Source organism: Triticum urartu, chromosome 4A, assembly GCF_056163025.1.
Source record: "Triticum urartu cultivar PI428250 chromosome 4A, HENAU_Tu73, whole genome shotgun sequence".
NCBI lineage: Eukaryota > Viridiplantae > Streptophyta > Magnoliopsida > Poales > Poaceae > Triticum > Triticum urartu.
The window spans coordinates 54,775,795-54,791,105 of NC_141876.1; the positions used below are offsets into that span (position 1 = coordinate 54,775,795).

Genomic DNA, 15,311 nt, shown 5'->3' on the forward strand with positions numbered 1-15,311 from the left:
AATACTATCTCGGACATGTCGCGGGCGCGTGCAAGTGTGGCTGGGCTCAGAACGGACAACGGACGGAACTGGGAGACGCGAACGAATGCGAGTTTTGAAAACATGATGATGCGATGCAGATGATGACATGGCAAGATGCAACACGCAAGCAAATGGCATGGCAACGACAGCGAATAACTGGACGACACCTGGCACATCGGTCTCGGGGCGTTACATCGCTCTTCGGCGCGGGCAGAGCTGCACGGGTGGGGGGTGCACTTAGGCGGCGGCGGTCTGGCGTGGCGGCAGGGTTCCGTGTTGCGACGCAGGTGAGCGTCGGTGTAACGCCCTCGATGCGGCTATATCTCCCACGTGTCGAAGCACGACTTAGAGGTATAACCGCATTGAAAGCAATGTCGCAAGTGAGGTAATCTTCACACAACCCATGTAATACATAAGGGAAAGAGATACATAGTTGGCTTACAATCGCCACTTCACACAATACATGAATAAAGCATTACATCATCCAGATACAATCAAGGTCCGACTATGGAACCAAAATAAAAGAAGACTACCCCAAATGCTAGACAGATCCCCGATCGACCCCAACTGGGCTCCACTACTGATCAACTGGAAACGGAACAACATAAAGAACGAGATCTCATCGAGCTCCTCCTTGAGCTTGGTTGCGTCACCTGTACGGTATCATCGGCACCTGCAAGCTGGTTTTGGAAGTATCTGTGAGTCACGGGGACTCAACAATCTCACACCCTCGCGATCAAGACTATTTAAGCTTATAGGTAGGGTAAAAGGTATGAGGTGGAGCTGCAGCAAGCGACTAGCATATATGGTGGCTAAAACATACGCAAATGAGAGCGAGAAGAGAAGGCAAAAGCACGGTCGAACAACTATGATCAAGAAGTGATCCTAGAACAACCTACGTCAAGCATAACTCCAACACCGTGTTCACTTCCCGGACCCCGCCGAGAAGAGACCATCTCGGTAACACACGCGGTTGGTGCATTTTAATTAAGGTAAACTTCAGGTTTTCTACAACCGGACATTAACAAATTCCCATCTGCCCATAACCGCGGGCACGACTTTCAAAAGTTCAAAACCCTGCAGGGGTGTCCCAACTTAGCCCATCACAAGCTCTCACGGTTAACGAAGGATATTCCTTCCAGCGGGAAGACCCGATCAGACTCGGAATCCCGGTTACAAGACATTTCGACAATGGTAAAACAAGACCAGCAAAGCCGCCCGATGCGCCGACAAATCCCGATAGGAGCTGCACATATCTCGTTCTCAGGGCACACCGGATAGGTCAAGCTACGAGTAAAACCAACCCTCGAGTTGCCCCGAGGTGGCCTCGCAGGCTGCCCGTTTCGGACCAACACTCTGAGGAGCACTGGCCCGGGGGGGGGTTAAAATAAAGATGACCCTCGGGCTCACGAAAACCCAAGGGAAGGTTATAGGTTGTTAGTGCAAATGGTAAAACCAAGGTTGGGCCTTGCTGGAGGAGTTTTATTCAAGGCGAACTGTCAAGGGGTTCCCATTATAACCCAACCGCGTAAGGAATGCAAAATCCGGGAACATAACACCGATATGACGGAAACTAGGGCGGCAAGAGTGGAACAAAACACCAGGCATAAGGCCGAGCCTTCCACCCTTTACCAAGTATATAGATGCATTAATTAAATAAGAGATATTGTGATATCCCAACAAGTAAACATGTTCCAACAAGGAACAACATCTCCATGTTCCAACAAGGAACAAACTTCAATCCTCACCTGCAACTAACAATGCTATAAGAGGGGCTGGGCAAAGCGGTAACATAGCCAAACAACGGTTTGCTAGGACAAGGTGGGTTAGAGGCTTGGTTCAACAATATGGGAGGCATGATAAGCAAGTGGTAGGTATCGCAGCATAGGCATAGCAAAAGAGCGAGCAAGTAGCAAGCAAAGATAGAAGTGATTTCGAGGATATGGTCATCTTGCCTGAAATCCCGCAAGGAAGAAGAACGAGTCCATGAAGAAGACAAACGGACGTAGTCGAACGGGTCCTCACAACACGACGTTATCAGAACCAACCCGAAGAAGCAACACCGGAAAGAAGCACACAATATAGTAAACAACCATCACATAATCATGGCATGATGCACAATCAAGTATGATGCATGTCCGGATTAATGAGGCATGGCATGGCAAAATGCACAAACAACAGTACAAGTTAAGTGGAGCTCAATATGCATCGGGATGCATATTGACAAAACACCACATCAAGTTATTTAGTTCGATCTCGTTTAAGTACCCAACAAAACTAAATGTTGATTAACATGGCAAGAGGTGAAGCATAACAAAACTATCCATCTAAACAATTTAAATGGGGCCGGAAACATCAACTAACAATTACGGTAAAATCCCATATGCATTAGCAATTTAATGCAACACATATTAAATGTTGTTATCATGATGCAGATGTCATGTTCAAGTTTATGCAATTTTTATTAAAAGTTGACAAGAGCATTAAGAAGCATTTGTCACCGTGGTGGAAAGAAAGGGAGTGCCACGGCAATGATAATGGTTCCGGTAGCTCATGGAAATACCGATGCAAAAGGAAAAGTGACGGGAGCATGCAAAAGATGGTGGGGTGATCCCGACTACCGGGTTCCCATGGGTTAGTGGCATGGAAAACGAGTGACAAATCGGACACGTTGCAGACAAAGAGTGCACCCCATACGACACAAGCATTCATTCTCGGACGTTCGTTCTCGGCGGTTATACCTTCAAAGCGTGCAAACGGGACGGTTCGAGTTTGTCGAGGGAAGTAGAGGAAGTAGTTGTTCCACGACGGTAGTCGTTCACGTTCATAGTTGAAGTAGCGGTTCACGCGATGGTAGTCGAACTTGACGTTCGCGTTACATGGGTCTTCGGCGACGGTCGACGTACATGGTTCGGAGTGGTACTTGCACCTTCGGACTTGACGAATCCGAGGGCTTCGGGGTTCATCGTTGAACTTGACGAAACCCACGGCGACGGAGAGGTACGCATCAGCGGTAGTCGTTCGGGCGGAGAGCGTCGTCGAACTTGACGTTCTTCGGACTTGCTGGTCTCGTCGAAACGAAGGGGTACTTGGTACAATCCGCGTAGTCGTGCACTTGTCATCGAGGGACTTGATGGTCTTGACAAAATGAAGGGGTACTCGGCAAAACCCTGTTCTTCGGAGGTCGGCGGTAGTGGTTCCCGTATCAACACGGTGTGGTTGTACTTGACGGGTCCTGTCTTGGCGTGCAGACGAAGGATCACCGAATCATGGGGGTGCAAGTGGTGACGAGGTGGAATTTTGCAGCGATCATGAAGAGCCCCGGGGCTGCATCTCGGCAGTCCAACGACAAGAAGCGGTCACGGCGAGGCACACGGGTCATTGAAGGATCTCTGCGGCCAAAAACAAGAGGCAACAGGGGCAGCGCTGGAGAGGAAACAGGCGCATGGCGAGGTGGATGAGCTTCTGCGGATGCTCACCGGAGGCGAACGGCGGCGAGGCAGGGCATCGTCCTGCTGGATCGAGGGGCACATGACCATGGCAAGGAGCGCGAGGAAGAAGCCCAAGGCGTGGGGCATCGAGGCGAGGAGGAGGCCATGGCAGGAGGCGCGGTGGCGCTCTCCGGGAGCTCGAGGCGAAGGTGAACGGCGGCGAGGAGGCCATGAACATGAGGAACGCCCCGGCGCTCGCTGGACAGAGCTTGCAGGCGGCGAGGATGGAGCCATGCGGGGACGGGGCGGCAAGGTGCGCTGGCGATGACGGGGACCGAGCGCGGGGGCTCCTGCGTGCATGGGTGGGGCGAGAGACCGCTCCTCTCTAGCGGCGCGAGCAGGGGAGAAGAGAGGATCGGGAGAGAGCAAGGCTGCGAGGGAGATGGGGGAGTCGGGCGCTGCAGGAGGGAGAGATAGGATCGAGGGAAGGGAGCGTGCGTGTGTGCGTGCAGCGCTACTGGCGGCGGTGAGGGAATGAGGAGGAGGGAGAGAGCGAGGGTTCGGTCAGCGCTAGGTTAGGGAGGGAGTGGGCCTTGGGCCGGCCTGGGTGCGGGTGGTCCAGGTGGGCCTGCGTGGAAAATGGCCTAGGGATGTTGGAAATATGCCCTAGAGGCAATAATAAATTGGTTATTATTATATTTCCTTGTTCATGATAATCGTTTATTATCCATGCTATAATTGTATTGATAGGAAACTCAGATACATGTGTGGATACATAGACAACACCATGTCCCTAGTAAGCCTCTAGTTGACTAGCTCGTTGATCAATAGATGGTTACGGTTTCCTAACCATGGACATTGGATGTCGTTGATAACGGGATCACATCATTAGGAGAATGATGTGATGGACAAGACCTAATCCTAAGCATAGCACTAGATCGTGTAGTTCGTATGCTATAGCTTTTCTAATGTCAAGTATCATTTCCTTAGACCATGAGATTGTGCAACTCCCGGATACCGTAGGAATGCTTTGGGTGTATCAAACGTCACAACGTAACTGGGTGACTATAAAGGTGCATTACAGGTATCTCCGAAAGTGTCTGTTGGGTTGGCACGAATCGAGACTGGGATTTGTCACTCCGTGTAAGCGGAGAGGTATCTCTGGGCCCACTCGGTAGGACATCATCATATGCGCAATGTGACCAAAGAGTTGATCACGGGATGATGTGTTACGCAACGAGTAAAGAGACTTGCCGGTAACGAGATTGAACTAGGTATTGGATTCCGACGATCGAATCTCGGGCAAGTAACATACCGATAGACAAAGGGAATTGCATACGGGATTGATTAAGTCCTTGACATCGTGGTTCATCCGATGAGATCATCGTGGAACATGTGGGAGCCATCATGGGTATCCAGATCCCGCTGTTGGTTATTGACCGGAGAACGTCTCGGTCATGTCTGCATGTCTCCCGAACCCGTAGGGTCTACACACTTAAGGTTCGATGACGCTAGGGTTATAAAGGAAGCTTGTATGTGGTTACCGAATGTTGTTCGGAGTCCCGGATGAGATCCCGGACGTCATGAGGAGTTCCGGAATGGTCCGGAGGTAAAGATTTATATATAGGAAGTCCTGTTTCGGCCATCGGGACAAGTTTCGGGGTCATCGGTATTGTACCGGGACCACCGGAAGGGTCCCGGGGGCCCACCGGGTGGGGCCACCTGCCCCGGGGGCCACATGGGCTGTAGGGGGTGCGCCTTGGCCTACATGGGCCAAGGGCACCAGCCCCAAGAGGCCCATGCGCCTGGGGAAACCCTAAAGGAAGAGTCCCAGCAGGGGAAGGCACCTCCTAGGTGCCTTGGGGGGGAGGACTCCTCCCCTGGCCGCCGCCCCCTAGGAGATTGGATCTCCTAGGGCTGGCACACCCCCCCCTTGGGATCCCTATATATAGTGGGGTAGGAGGGCCTCTCAAACACACCTTTTGCCTTTGGTGCAGCCCCTCCCTCTCTCCCAAGTTCTTCTCCTCTCCCGTGGTGCTTGGCGAAGCCCTGCAGGATTGCCACGCTCCTCCACCACCACCACGCCGTTGTGCTGCTGCTGGATGGAGTCTTCCTCAACCTCTCCCTCTCTCCTTGCTGGATCAAGGCATGGGAGACGTCACCGGGCTGTACGTGTGTTGAACGCGGAGGTGCTGTCCGTTCGGCACTAGGATCATCGATGATTTGAATCACGACGAGTACGACTCCATCAACCCCGTTCACTTGAACGCTTCCGCTTAGCGTTCTACAAGGGTATGTAGATGCACTCTCCTTCCCCTCGTTGCTAGTCTCTCCATAGATAGATCTTGGTGACACGTAGGAAAATTTTGAATTTCTGCTACGTTCCCCAACAAGGGAGGCCTAGTTGGGCTCTCTGCTTTCTCTCACTCTTTCCCATTGTAACGCCCCAGATGTAACTTTCCCAATTTGTACTCCAACTCTTGCCGTTTCCGGCGTTAAGTTATTTTATTTTCTCGGGTTCGGGTCTTTGTCTCCGTGTGTTGTTGTCTTTGTCATGCATCTCATATCATGTCATCATGAGCATTGCATTTGCATCCGTGTTCGTCTCATGCATTCGAGCATTTTTCCCGTTGTCCGTTTTGCATTCCGGCGCTTCGTTCTCCTCCGGTGGTCATTTCTAGCTTTCTTTCGTGTGTGGGGATTAAACATTTCCGTATTGGACCGAGACTTGCCAAGCAGCCTTGGTTTACTACCGGTAGACCGCCTGTCAAGTTTCGTACCGTTTGGACTTTGTTTGGTACTCCAACGGTTAACCGAGGGACCGAAAAGGCCTCGTGTGTGTTGCAGCCCAACACCCCTCCAATTTGGCCCAAAACCCACCAAACTCTGCTCCATCACCTAGAGCGTTCGATCACGATCGTGTGGCCGAAAACCGCACCTCATTTGGACTCTCCTAACTCCCCCAATGCCTATATATACACCCCCCCCTCCGAAATTTGCGGTTCATTCTCCCCCCTAACCCTAAAATCTCAGATCCGACGCCGCCGGACACGTCCGGACGGCGCCGGGCACATCCACCGCTCGCCTCAGCCTACCACCGCCCGCCACGTGGCAGCGCCACCTCCCACCGCCGCCAGCCCGCGAGGGCCCAAGGCCGGCCCTCTCCTCCCACGCCCGGGCCGCCGCCTCCTTCCTCCCGCGCCGCCCGCGCCCGAGGACGACCTCGCCGCGCCGCCCTTCTTCCACGTCGCCGACGCCCCGCCGCCGCACTCGGCCATCGCCGCCCCGGGCCGCGCACCTCGCTGGCGCCCGCACGCCCGCGCCGCCCGAGGTCCCGCCGGCCGCCGCCGCCTCCTCCACGCCGGCCAAGTCCCCGGCCACCCCGGCCTCTCCTTCCCCCGGCGAGCTCCCTCCTACTCCGGCCACCACCGCGGCCATTTCCGGCCGTCGAATCTCGGGACGCGTGCCTGCTACAGTAACCTCTCAGATCTGTGATCTGAAAAACCCTAGGGTTGACTTTCCCCCTCTCCCCTCATTTTTTTATGCATACTTTGACCAGCTATATCTCCGCATCCGTAGCTCCAATTTGGACATATAGCATATCAAAATGTTCGCCTCGACGAGTACATCATTTCATTCCATTGCATCATTTTCATTTGAGGTCATCTTGATGCCCGAAATGCTGTTAGAAGAGGGCTTCGTGAGTTAATTATCAGATCTGCTAGTTCATCTTAGACTTTTGTCATTTTTGCCATGATTATTGTGTGCATGCTATGCCTGTGAGTCCTTCATATGTTTTGTTAAGGATTTTGTTATCTTTCCAGAGGTGCAACCCATGCATTTTTAGGATGTGTGTGGTGACTTGTGCAAGCTTGCAAAGTGAGGCACGCGGTAAATCTGTTTTCAGGGACTTAGTAGTTTTCACCAAGTCTGGGATTGTTTAGTTCACGATGCCATATGTTCTTGTTGTTTCCTAGTGATCCGTGCCTCTTTTGAGGATGATCAGTAAAGGAGTTTTGTTAATCTTGTTATTCTATATCCATCCATGTCTTTACTTGCAATTATGGAGCACCCTAGCTTGAGTCAATCGAGCTCTACTTTTGCTTCGTTGTGAATCTGGGAAGATCGTCAACTCGTTTGCGATTTTGCCGATGTTATTGTAGTTTATCCGTGCATGCTATGCCATTTTTATTGCCATTCCTAGCTTGTATTTTGTGCCTTATTTAGGGTTGTATGCTTGTCTTGCCATGACTTGCACCGTGGTGAGTGCATCGAGCTCGTAAACATGCCTTCGTGAGTTATGTTTCAGCATGTCCCAGTTTTCACTAAGTCTGAAACTGATTATGTTTTTGCTATGTTCGTGTGCCTGTTAGTATATCCCTTTTGGCTCAAGGTCACTAAGGGACTTTTGTTAAGCTTGTTGAGTAGCTCCATGCCATGTCTTTCTTTGTCATGTTCAGGTCCTGTAACATATTGTTCTGTTGCTCCGAAGAGGGCTATATGATCTGAAATTCCACACAAGTGTTAATTTCACTAAGTCTGAGATCTGTTTACCGTTTGCGTTTTTGCCATGCTTGTTTGGACCTCCTAATGGTTGAATTGGCCGTAGCTCAGTGCTAGACTTTTGTTAAGCATCTTGTGTGCATCCCTGCCATGCATTTTGTTGTCATGTTTGAGTGCTGTAGCATGTTCATCTCATTGCGTTTAGATACCTACTTGCTGTAAATCGCAGACCGGTGTCATTTTTGAATCGCTTGCCATTTCCAAACCGTAACTCCGATTCTGGCGTTCTTTATATCGTTTTCAAGCGATTTCATCTCATATTTCCAGTGGCACACTTGGAATTCTAAGTTGAGGCCAGGTTCATACATTTTCTGTCATATCTTGCATTTTGCACCCCGCATCGCATCCCGCATAGCATATCATCTTTGCATCATATCGCTTGATCCTTGCACGTGGTTGATTGTATCCTTGTTGCTTGTTTGTCTTGTTTGGGTAGAGCCGGGAGACGAGTTCGCTAACGAGGAGCCCGTTGAGTTTGCTTTTGAGGATCCAGTCAACTCTGACAGCTTTGCAGGCAAGATGATCATACCCTCGAAATCACTACTATCTTTGCTATGCTAGTTTGCTCGCTCTTTGCTATGCCAATGCTACGATGCCTACCTTTTGCTTGTCAGCCACCCAATTGCCATGTCAAACCTCTAACCCACCATGTCCTAGCAAACCGTTGATTGGCTATGTTACCGCTTTGCTCAGCCCCTCTTATAGCGTTGCTAGTTGCAGGTGAAGATTGGAGGCCGTTCCTTATTGGAACATTGATTTTACTTGTTGGGATATCATTATATTGCTATGTTATCTTAATGCATCTATATACTTGGTAAAGGGTGGAAGGCTCGGCCTCTCGCCTAGTGTTTTGTTCCACTCTTGCCGCCCTAGTTTCCGTCATATCGGTGTTATGTTCCCGGATTTTGCGTTCCTTACGCGGTTGGGTTATAATGGGAACCCCTTGACAGTCCGCCTTGAATAAAACTTCTCCAGCAATGCCCAACCTTGGTTTTACCATTTGCCACCTAGCCTTTTCCCTTGGGTTTCGCGGACTCAAGGGTCATCTTATTTTAACCCCCTCCCGGGCCAGTGCTCCTCTGAGTGTTGGTCCAACCTAGAGCACCGTGCGGGGCCGTCCCTTGGCAACTTGGGTTACGTTGGCTCCCGTACGCTTAGCTTATCCGGTGTGCCCTGAGAACGAGATATGTGCAGCTCCTATCGGGATTTGTCGGCACAGCGGGCGGTGTTGCTGGACTTGTTTTACCATTGTCGGAGTTGTCTTGAATTACCGAGATACCGAGTCTGATCGGAACGTCTTGGGAGGAGGTCTATTCCTTCGTTGACCGTGAGAGCTTGTCATGGCCTAAGTTGGGACTCCCCTGCAGGGATTGAACTTTCGAAAGCCGTGCCCGCGGTTATGGGCAGATGGGAATTTGTTAATGTCCGGTTGTAGATAACTTGAGCCTTAATTAATTAAAATGAATCAACTGAGTGTGTTGCCGTGATGGCCTCTTCTCGGCGGAGTCCGGGAAGTGGACACGGTGTTGGAGTAATGTTTGCGCAGGTTGTCCTCTAGTTTCTCGCTCGCGCTTTGCTTCCTCTTCTCGCTCTCCTTTGCGAATAAGTTAGCCACCATACTTGCTAGTCGATTGCTGCAGCTCCACTTATATTTACCCTTGCCTTACCTATAAGCTTAAATAGTCTTGATCGCGAGGGTGCGAGATTGCTGAGTCCCTGTGGCTCACAGATTACTATTACACCAGATGCAGGGCCTGATGATTCCGCTCCAGGAGACGCGTATGAGCTCAAGTGGGAGTTCGACGAAGACTCTCAACGATACTATGTTTCCTTTCCCGATGATCAGTAGTGGTGCCCAGTTGGGGGTGATTGGGACCGTGTCGCATGTTGGGTTCTCTTTTATTTAGGCGCTGTAGTCGGGCCTTGAGTGTATGGATGATGTAATGTTATTTATGTACTTGATTGACGTGGTGAGTGTAAGCCAACTATGTTATCTCCCCCATTATTATTACATGGGATGTTGTGAAGATTGCCTAACTTGCGACATATGCCTTCAATGCGATTATGTCTCTAAGTCGTGCCTCGACATGTGGGAGCTATAGTCGCATCGAGGGTGTTACAAGTTGGTAATCAGAGCCTTCCCCGACCTTAGGAGCCCCATTGCTTGATTGTTTTTAGCGGCCGAGTTGTGTCTAGAAAAATGTTTTGAGTCATTTAGGAATTATATATCGGAGAGTTTAGGAATTCTTTTTACTTCCCAGTCTCCTCATCGCTCTGGTAAGGCATCCTGACGTAGAGTTTTGACTCTTCTCTTCTCAAATTTCACTAAAAAAAAATTTAGTTTCACGCGGGTATCTTGGAATCATTCTGATGGTTTTATGATGAGAACATTGTCTTGGTGCCTCCTGTCAGGGGTTTAGTGGAAGTGTCCCGGGGAGTTGAGCTCTGAGGTGTTGTCATCATAATTTTATCGTTGCAATTCTGGAATACTTGAGTTTAGTACGCCGACATCGAAAATCTCTTTTATGCAGTTCGTTGGTGAGATAACCTCGACGCCACCCAGTACTGGGGCGGGAGTTCGGGAGTATCGCCATAACTTGTATAACGGATGCTTTTCGAAGGTTGAGGTAGATGGTTTCTGAAGTTTTTCTCGGTTATGTGTTAAAGGATGGATACAGCTGGATGTAGGAATTGCTAGTTTGGGTGAGATATTATGCTTCCCCTGTATCCCCAACACCTGATTGCATAACCGGAAAGGTTCGGGAGTTTCATAGGTGGGAATTCTAGTAGCTCTAGTTCTTCTTCCACGGATATTGGTTTGAGATTGGGATTTCTTACCGATTATTCGTTCTTGATCCGTACCTTGTTGATTTATTTCTCTACCTTAATTCTACGTGGCTTCTCAATTTATGGATATGTGACAATTCAAGAGGAATGCATTCATTCATTTTGTTCGGATGTGAAGACTATATGTTGCAATTTTCATTCCATTGGATTCAGCTTCAATATTATCTGTCAATGTGCTAATGGTGGTCAACCTCTTCAGGATGGCTCCTCCAACGCGCACGACTCCGAATCCTGATCCGCCACCACCCCCACCTCCTCCAGAGGCATGGCAGGCTGTGATGGCCGCAACCAATGCAAACACATAGCTGATCATGCAAATTCTTCAAGAGCGCAATCAAGGCAGTCAAGGGAATCAAGGCAGCAATCAGAGTCACTTTGCTACACTCAACCAGTTCCTTGCTAATGGGCCAAAGACTTTCAGCAATTGTGTTGAGGCAACCGATGCTGACGATTGGCTTGTGGATCTGTGTAAGCATTTTGAGTGCAGTAACGTCAGGCCTGAGGACTTTGTCAAGTTCGCTTCCTTCCAACTCAAAGATCAAGCTGCAGAATGGTTCCAGCAGTACAGGGACTCCAGAGGTGGACGTGTTATTACTTGGGATGATTTCCGTCGAGATTTTCGTGCTCATCATATTCCGCAGAGCGTGGTTGAAAGCAAGCGTGAGGAATTCCGTAATCTGAAGCAAGGCTCTTTGTCTGTCTATGACTACAACAAATTGTTCCAGAAGCTTGCCCGCTTTGCCAAGCAGGACGTGCCTGATGAGAAGAGCATGATATATCAGTTCAGGGGTGATCTCAGAGAAGAAATTCAGCTCGCTCTTGTCCTCTTTGAGCCCTTGAGATACGATGAGTTCTACAACATGGCACTGAAGCAAGAGGCTGCTCAGTTGAGGTGTGATGCTTCCAGGAAGCGAGTCAGAGATGTTACTCCTTCTTCCTCTACTCAAGTGGCCAAGCAGCAGAAGTTTTGGCTTCCTCCTCCTCCGTTCCGTCAGCCGTATCAGCAGAAGAGCAAAGGTGGCAGTGGTTCTTCCCACCCACCCAACCCTGGCTTTCAGAACAAGACTTCGTCTCAAGCTCCAAGATCGAGTGCTCCGTACCACCGTCCGCTTTCAGAGGTCACGTGCAACAAGTGCCAACAGAAGGGTCACTATGCCAACAAGTGTTTCAACCAGAGGCGTCTTCCTCCTCCTCCTGTCAGATCGGCAAGTACAGCTATGGTCAAGCATAACCCCAAGCATGCCAAGGTCAATTTGATGAATGCAGCTCAGGCAGAGGACTCGTCAGATGTGATCATGGGTAACTTTCCAGTTAACTCTTTTCCAGCAAAAGTTCTTTTTGACACTAGTGCATCGCATTGTTTCATGTCAAGATCATTTGTTTCCAAGCATGACTTCGTTTCACAAATGTTGGGTAAACCTATGGGAGTGGTTTCTCCGGCTAAGTCTATGAGGGCTACTTCAATAGTCCCGGATGTTTCTATCATGATGGGTGATTTCAAGTTTCTGGCTTCTCCAATGGTTCTTGGTAACTCGGATATTGATCTTATTCTCGGGATGGATTGGCTTTCTAAGCACAAGGCTCAGCTTGATTGTGCAGCCAGGCAGATTCAATTGACTCATTCGTCTAAGGATGTAATTGTCTTTGCTGCTCGCGATGATACTATCCGTCTGTTTTCTCTCAATGAGAAGGGTGAATTGGATGCCATCTCGCAAATTCCAGTCGTTTGTGAATATCAAGACATCTTTCCAGAAGAGCTCCCAGGAATGCCTCCGCACTGGCCAGTGGAATTCGTTATTGATCTTGAGCCTGGCACGGAACCTGTGTGCAAACGTCCTTACAAGCTCGGACCGGAAGAGTTGAAGGAGCTGAAGAAGCAACTCGATATGCAAGAGAAAATGGGTCTTATCCGGCCTAGTTCTTCTCCGTGGGGTTGTGGTGTTCTTTTTGTGAAGAAGAAGGATGGAACGGACTGACTTTGTGTTGATTACCGTCCAGTGAACAAGAAGACCATCAAGAACAAATACCCACTTCCCAACATCAATGAGCTGTTCGAACAACTCAAAGGTGCCCAAGTATTCTCCAAGCTTGATCTCCGTATGGGTTATCACCAGATTCACATTCATGAAGAAGATATTCCCAAGACAGCATTCAGAACAAGCTTTGGTTCATATGAATACACTGTCATGTCTTTTGGCCTCGCCAACGCTCCTCCGACGTTCTGTCGCATGATGAACTTCATCTTCAACGCCTACACCAATGACTTCGTTTTGGTCTATCTCGACGACATTCTGGTTTTCTCCAAGAACAAGGAAGATCATGCCAAATACTTGCGTTTGGTTCTCGATAAGCTCAGGGAACATCAGTTCTATGCCAAGTTCTCCAAGTGTGAATTTTGGCTCGATGAGGTTCTTTATCTTGGTCATATCATCTCTGCCAAGGGCATTGCCGTGAACCCTGAGAAGGTTTCTGCAATTGTGAATTGGAAACCTCCTCAGAACGTGAAGCAACTCCGCAGTTTCCTCAGTCTCGCAAGCTATTGCCGAAGATTCGTTGAAAACTTTTCTAAGATCACGAAGCCTCTCTCTAATCTTCTTCAGAAGCACGTCAAGTACGTTTGGTCTCCGGAGTGTGATATTGCTTTCAACACTTTGAAAGAGAAGTTGATCACTGCTCCAGTTCTGACTCCGCTTGATGAATCCAAACCGTACGAGGTCTTTTGTGATGCCTCTCTCCAAGGTCTTGGCGCAGTATTGATGCAAGAGAAGAAAGTTGTTGCTTATACCTCTCGCCAGTTGAAACCTAATGAGAAGAACTACCCCACTCATGATCTCGAGTTGGCGGCAGTTGTGCATGCTCTTTTGACTTGGAGACATCTTCTATTGGGAAGAAAAGTGGACATTTTCACTGATCACAAGAGTCTCAAGTACATCTTCACTCAGCCTAATCTCAACCTCAGGCAAACTCGTTGGGTCGAAACGATTCAAGAGTATAATCCGAGTATTGAGTATACTCCAGGCAAGGCCAATGTGATTGCTGACGCTTTAAGCAGGAAGGCCTACTGCAACAGTCTTATTCTCAAGCCTTATCAACCCGAGCTTTGTGAAGCTTTCCGCAAGCTTAATATGCAAGTTGTTCCTCAAGGTTTCCTCGCCAACCTTCAAGTCTCTCCTACCTTGGAAGACCAGATTCGCCAAGCCCAGCTTCTTGATGCTATGGTGAAAAAGGTGAAGATTGGGATTGCCAAGAGTCAGTCCAAGTACAAGTGCTACCGCCTTGATGACAAGGACACTCTCTTCTTCGAGGATCGTATTGTTGTGCCCAAAGGTGACCTCCGTAAAGTGATCATGAACGAGGCTCACAATTCTCTCCTCTCCATCCACCCTGGGAGCACGAAGATGTATCAGGACCTTAAGCAAGCTTATTGGTGGACTCGAATGAAGCGCGAGATCGCTCAATTCGTGAATGAATGTGATGTCTGCAGAAGAGTGAAGGCAGAACACCAAAGGCCAGCTGGTCTCCTCCAACCTCTTGCCATTCCAGAATGGAAGTTTGACCACATTGAAATGGACTTCGTGACTGGGTTTCCAAAGTCCAAGCATGGCAATGATGCTATATTTGTTGTCATCGACAAACTCACCAAAGTGGCTCACTTTCTGCCTATCAAAGAGTCGATCACTGCAGCTCAATTGGCGGAACTCTATACCTCTCGTATTGTCTCTCTGCATGGTATTCCTCAAGTGATCTCTTCAGACCGTGGCAGCATCTTTACCTCGAAGTTTTGGGATTCTTTTCAGAAGGCCATGGGCACCAACATCCGCTTCAGCACAGCTTTCCATCCTCAAACAAGCGGTCAAGTCGAGCGTGTCAACCAGATTCTTGAAGATATGCTCAGGGCTTGTGTGATCTCCTTCGGCATGAAATGGGAGGATTGTCTTCCTTATGCTGAATTCTCCTACAACAACAGTTTTCAAGCAAGTTCGGGCAAGGCCCCTTTTGAAATTATGTATGGCAGGAAGTGCCGTACCCCTCTCAACTGGTCTGAAATCGGTGAACGTCAGCTTTTTGGTAATGACTTAATCACAGAAGCAGAAGAAATGTGCAAAGTCATTCGAGATAACCTTAAAGCATCCCAATCCCGCCAGAAGAGCTACTATGATAGTAAGGACCGTGATTTGGCTTTCGAGATCGGAGATCAAGTTTACCTCCGTGTCTCTCCTATGAAAGGTACTCGTCACTCCGGTATCAAAGGGAAGCTTGCCCCTAGATACGTGGGACCTTTCAAGATTGTCAGCAAGAGAGGCGACCTCGCCTATCAACTCGAGCTTCCTTCAAACTTTTCAAATGTTCATGATGTGTTCCATGTCTCTCAGCTTCGAAAGTGCTTCAAGACTCCTGACCGCACCGTCAACTTCGAGGACATTGAGCTCCAAGAAGATCTCTCCTATC

General features: G+C 49.2%; 1 pseudogene; it reads left to right on the top strand.

Annotated features, from left to right (window-relative positions):
* Window positions 1-15,311, top strand: part of LOC147974732 (uncharacterized) — a 38,910-nt pseudogene that overhangs the window by 16,145 nt on the left and 7,454 nt on the right.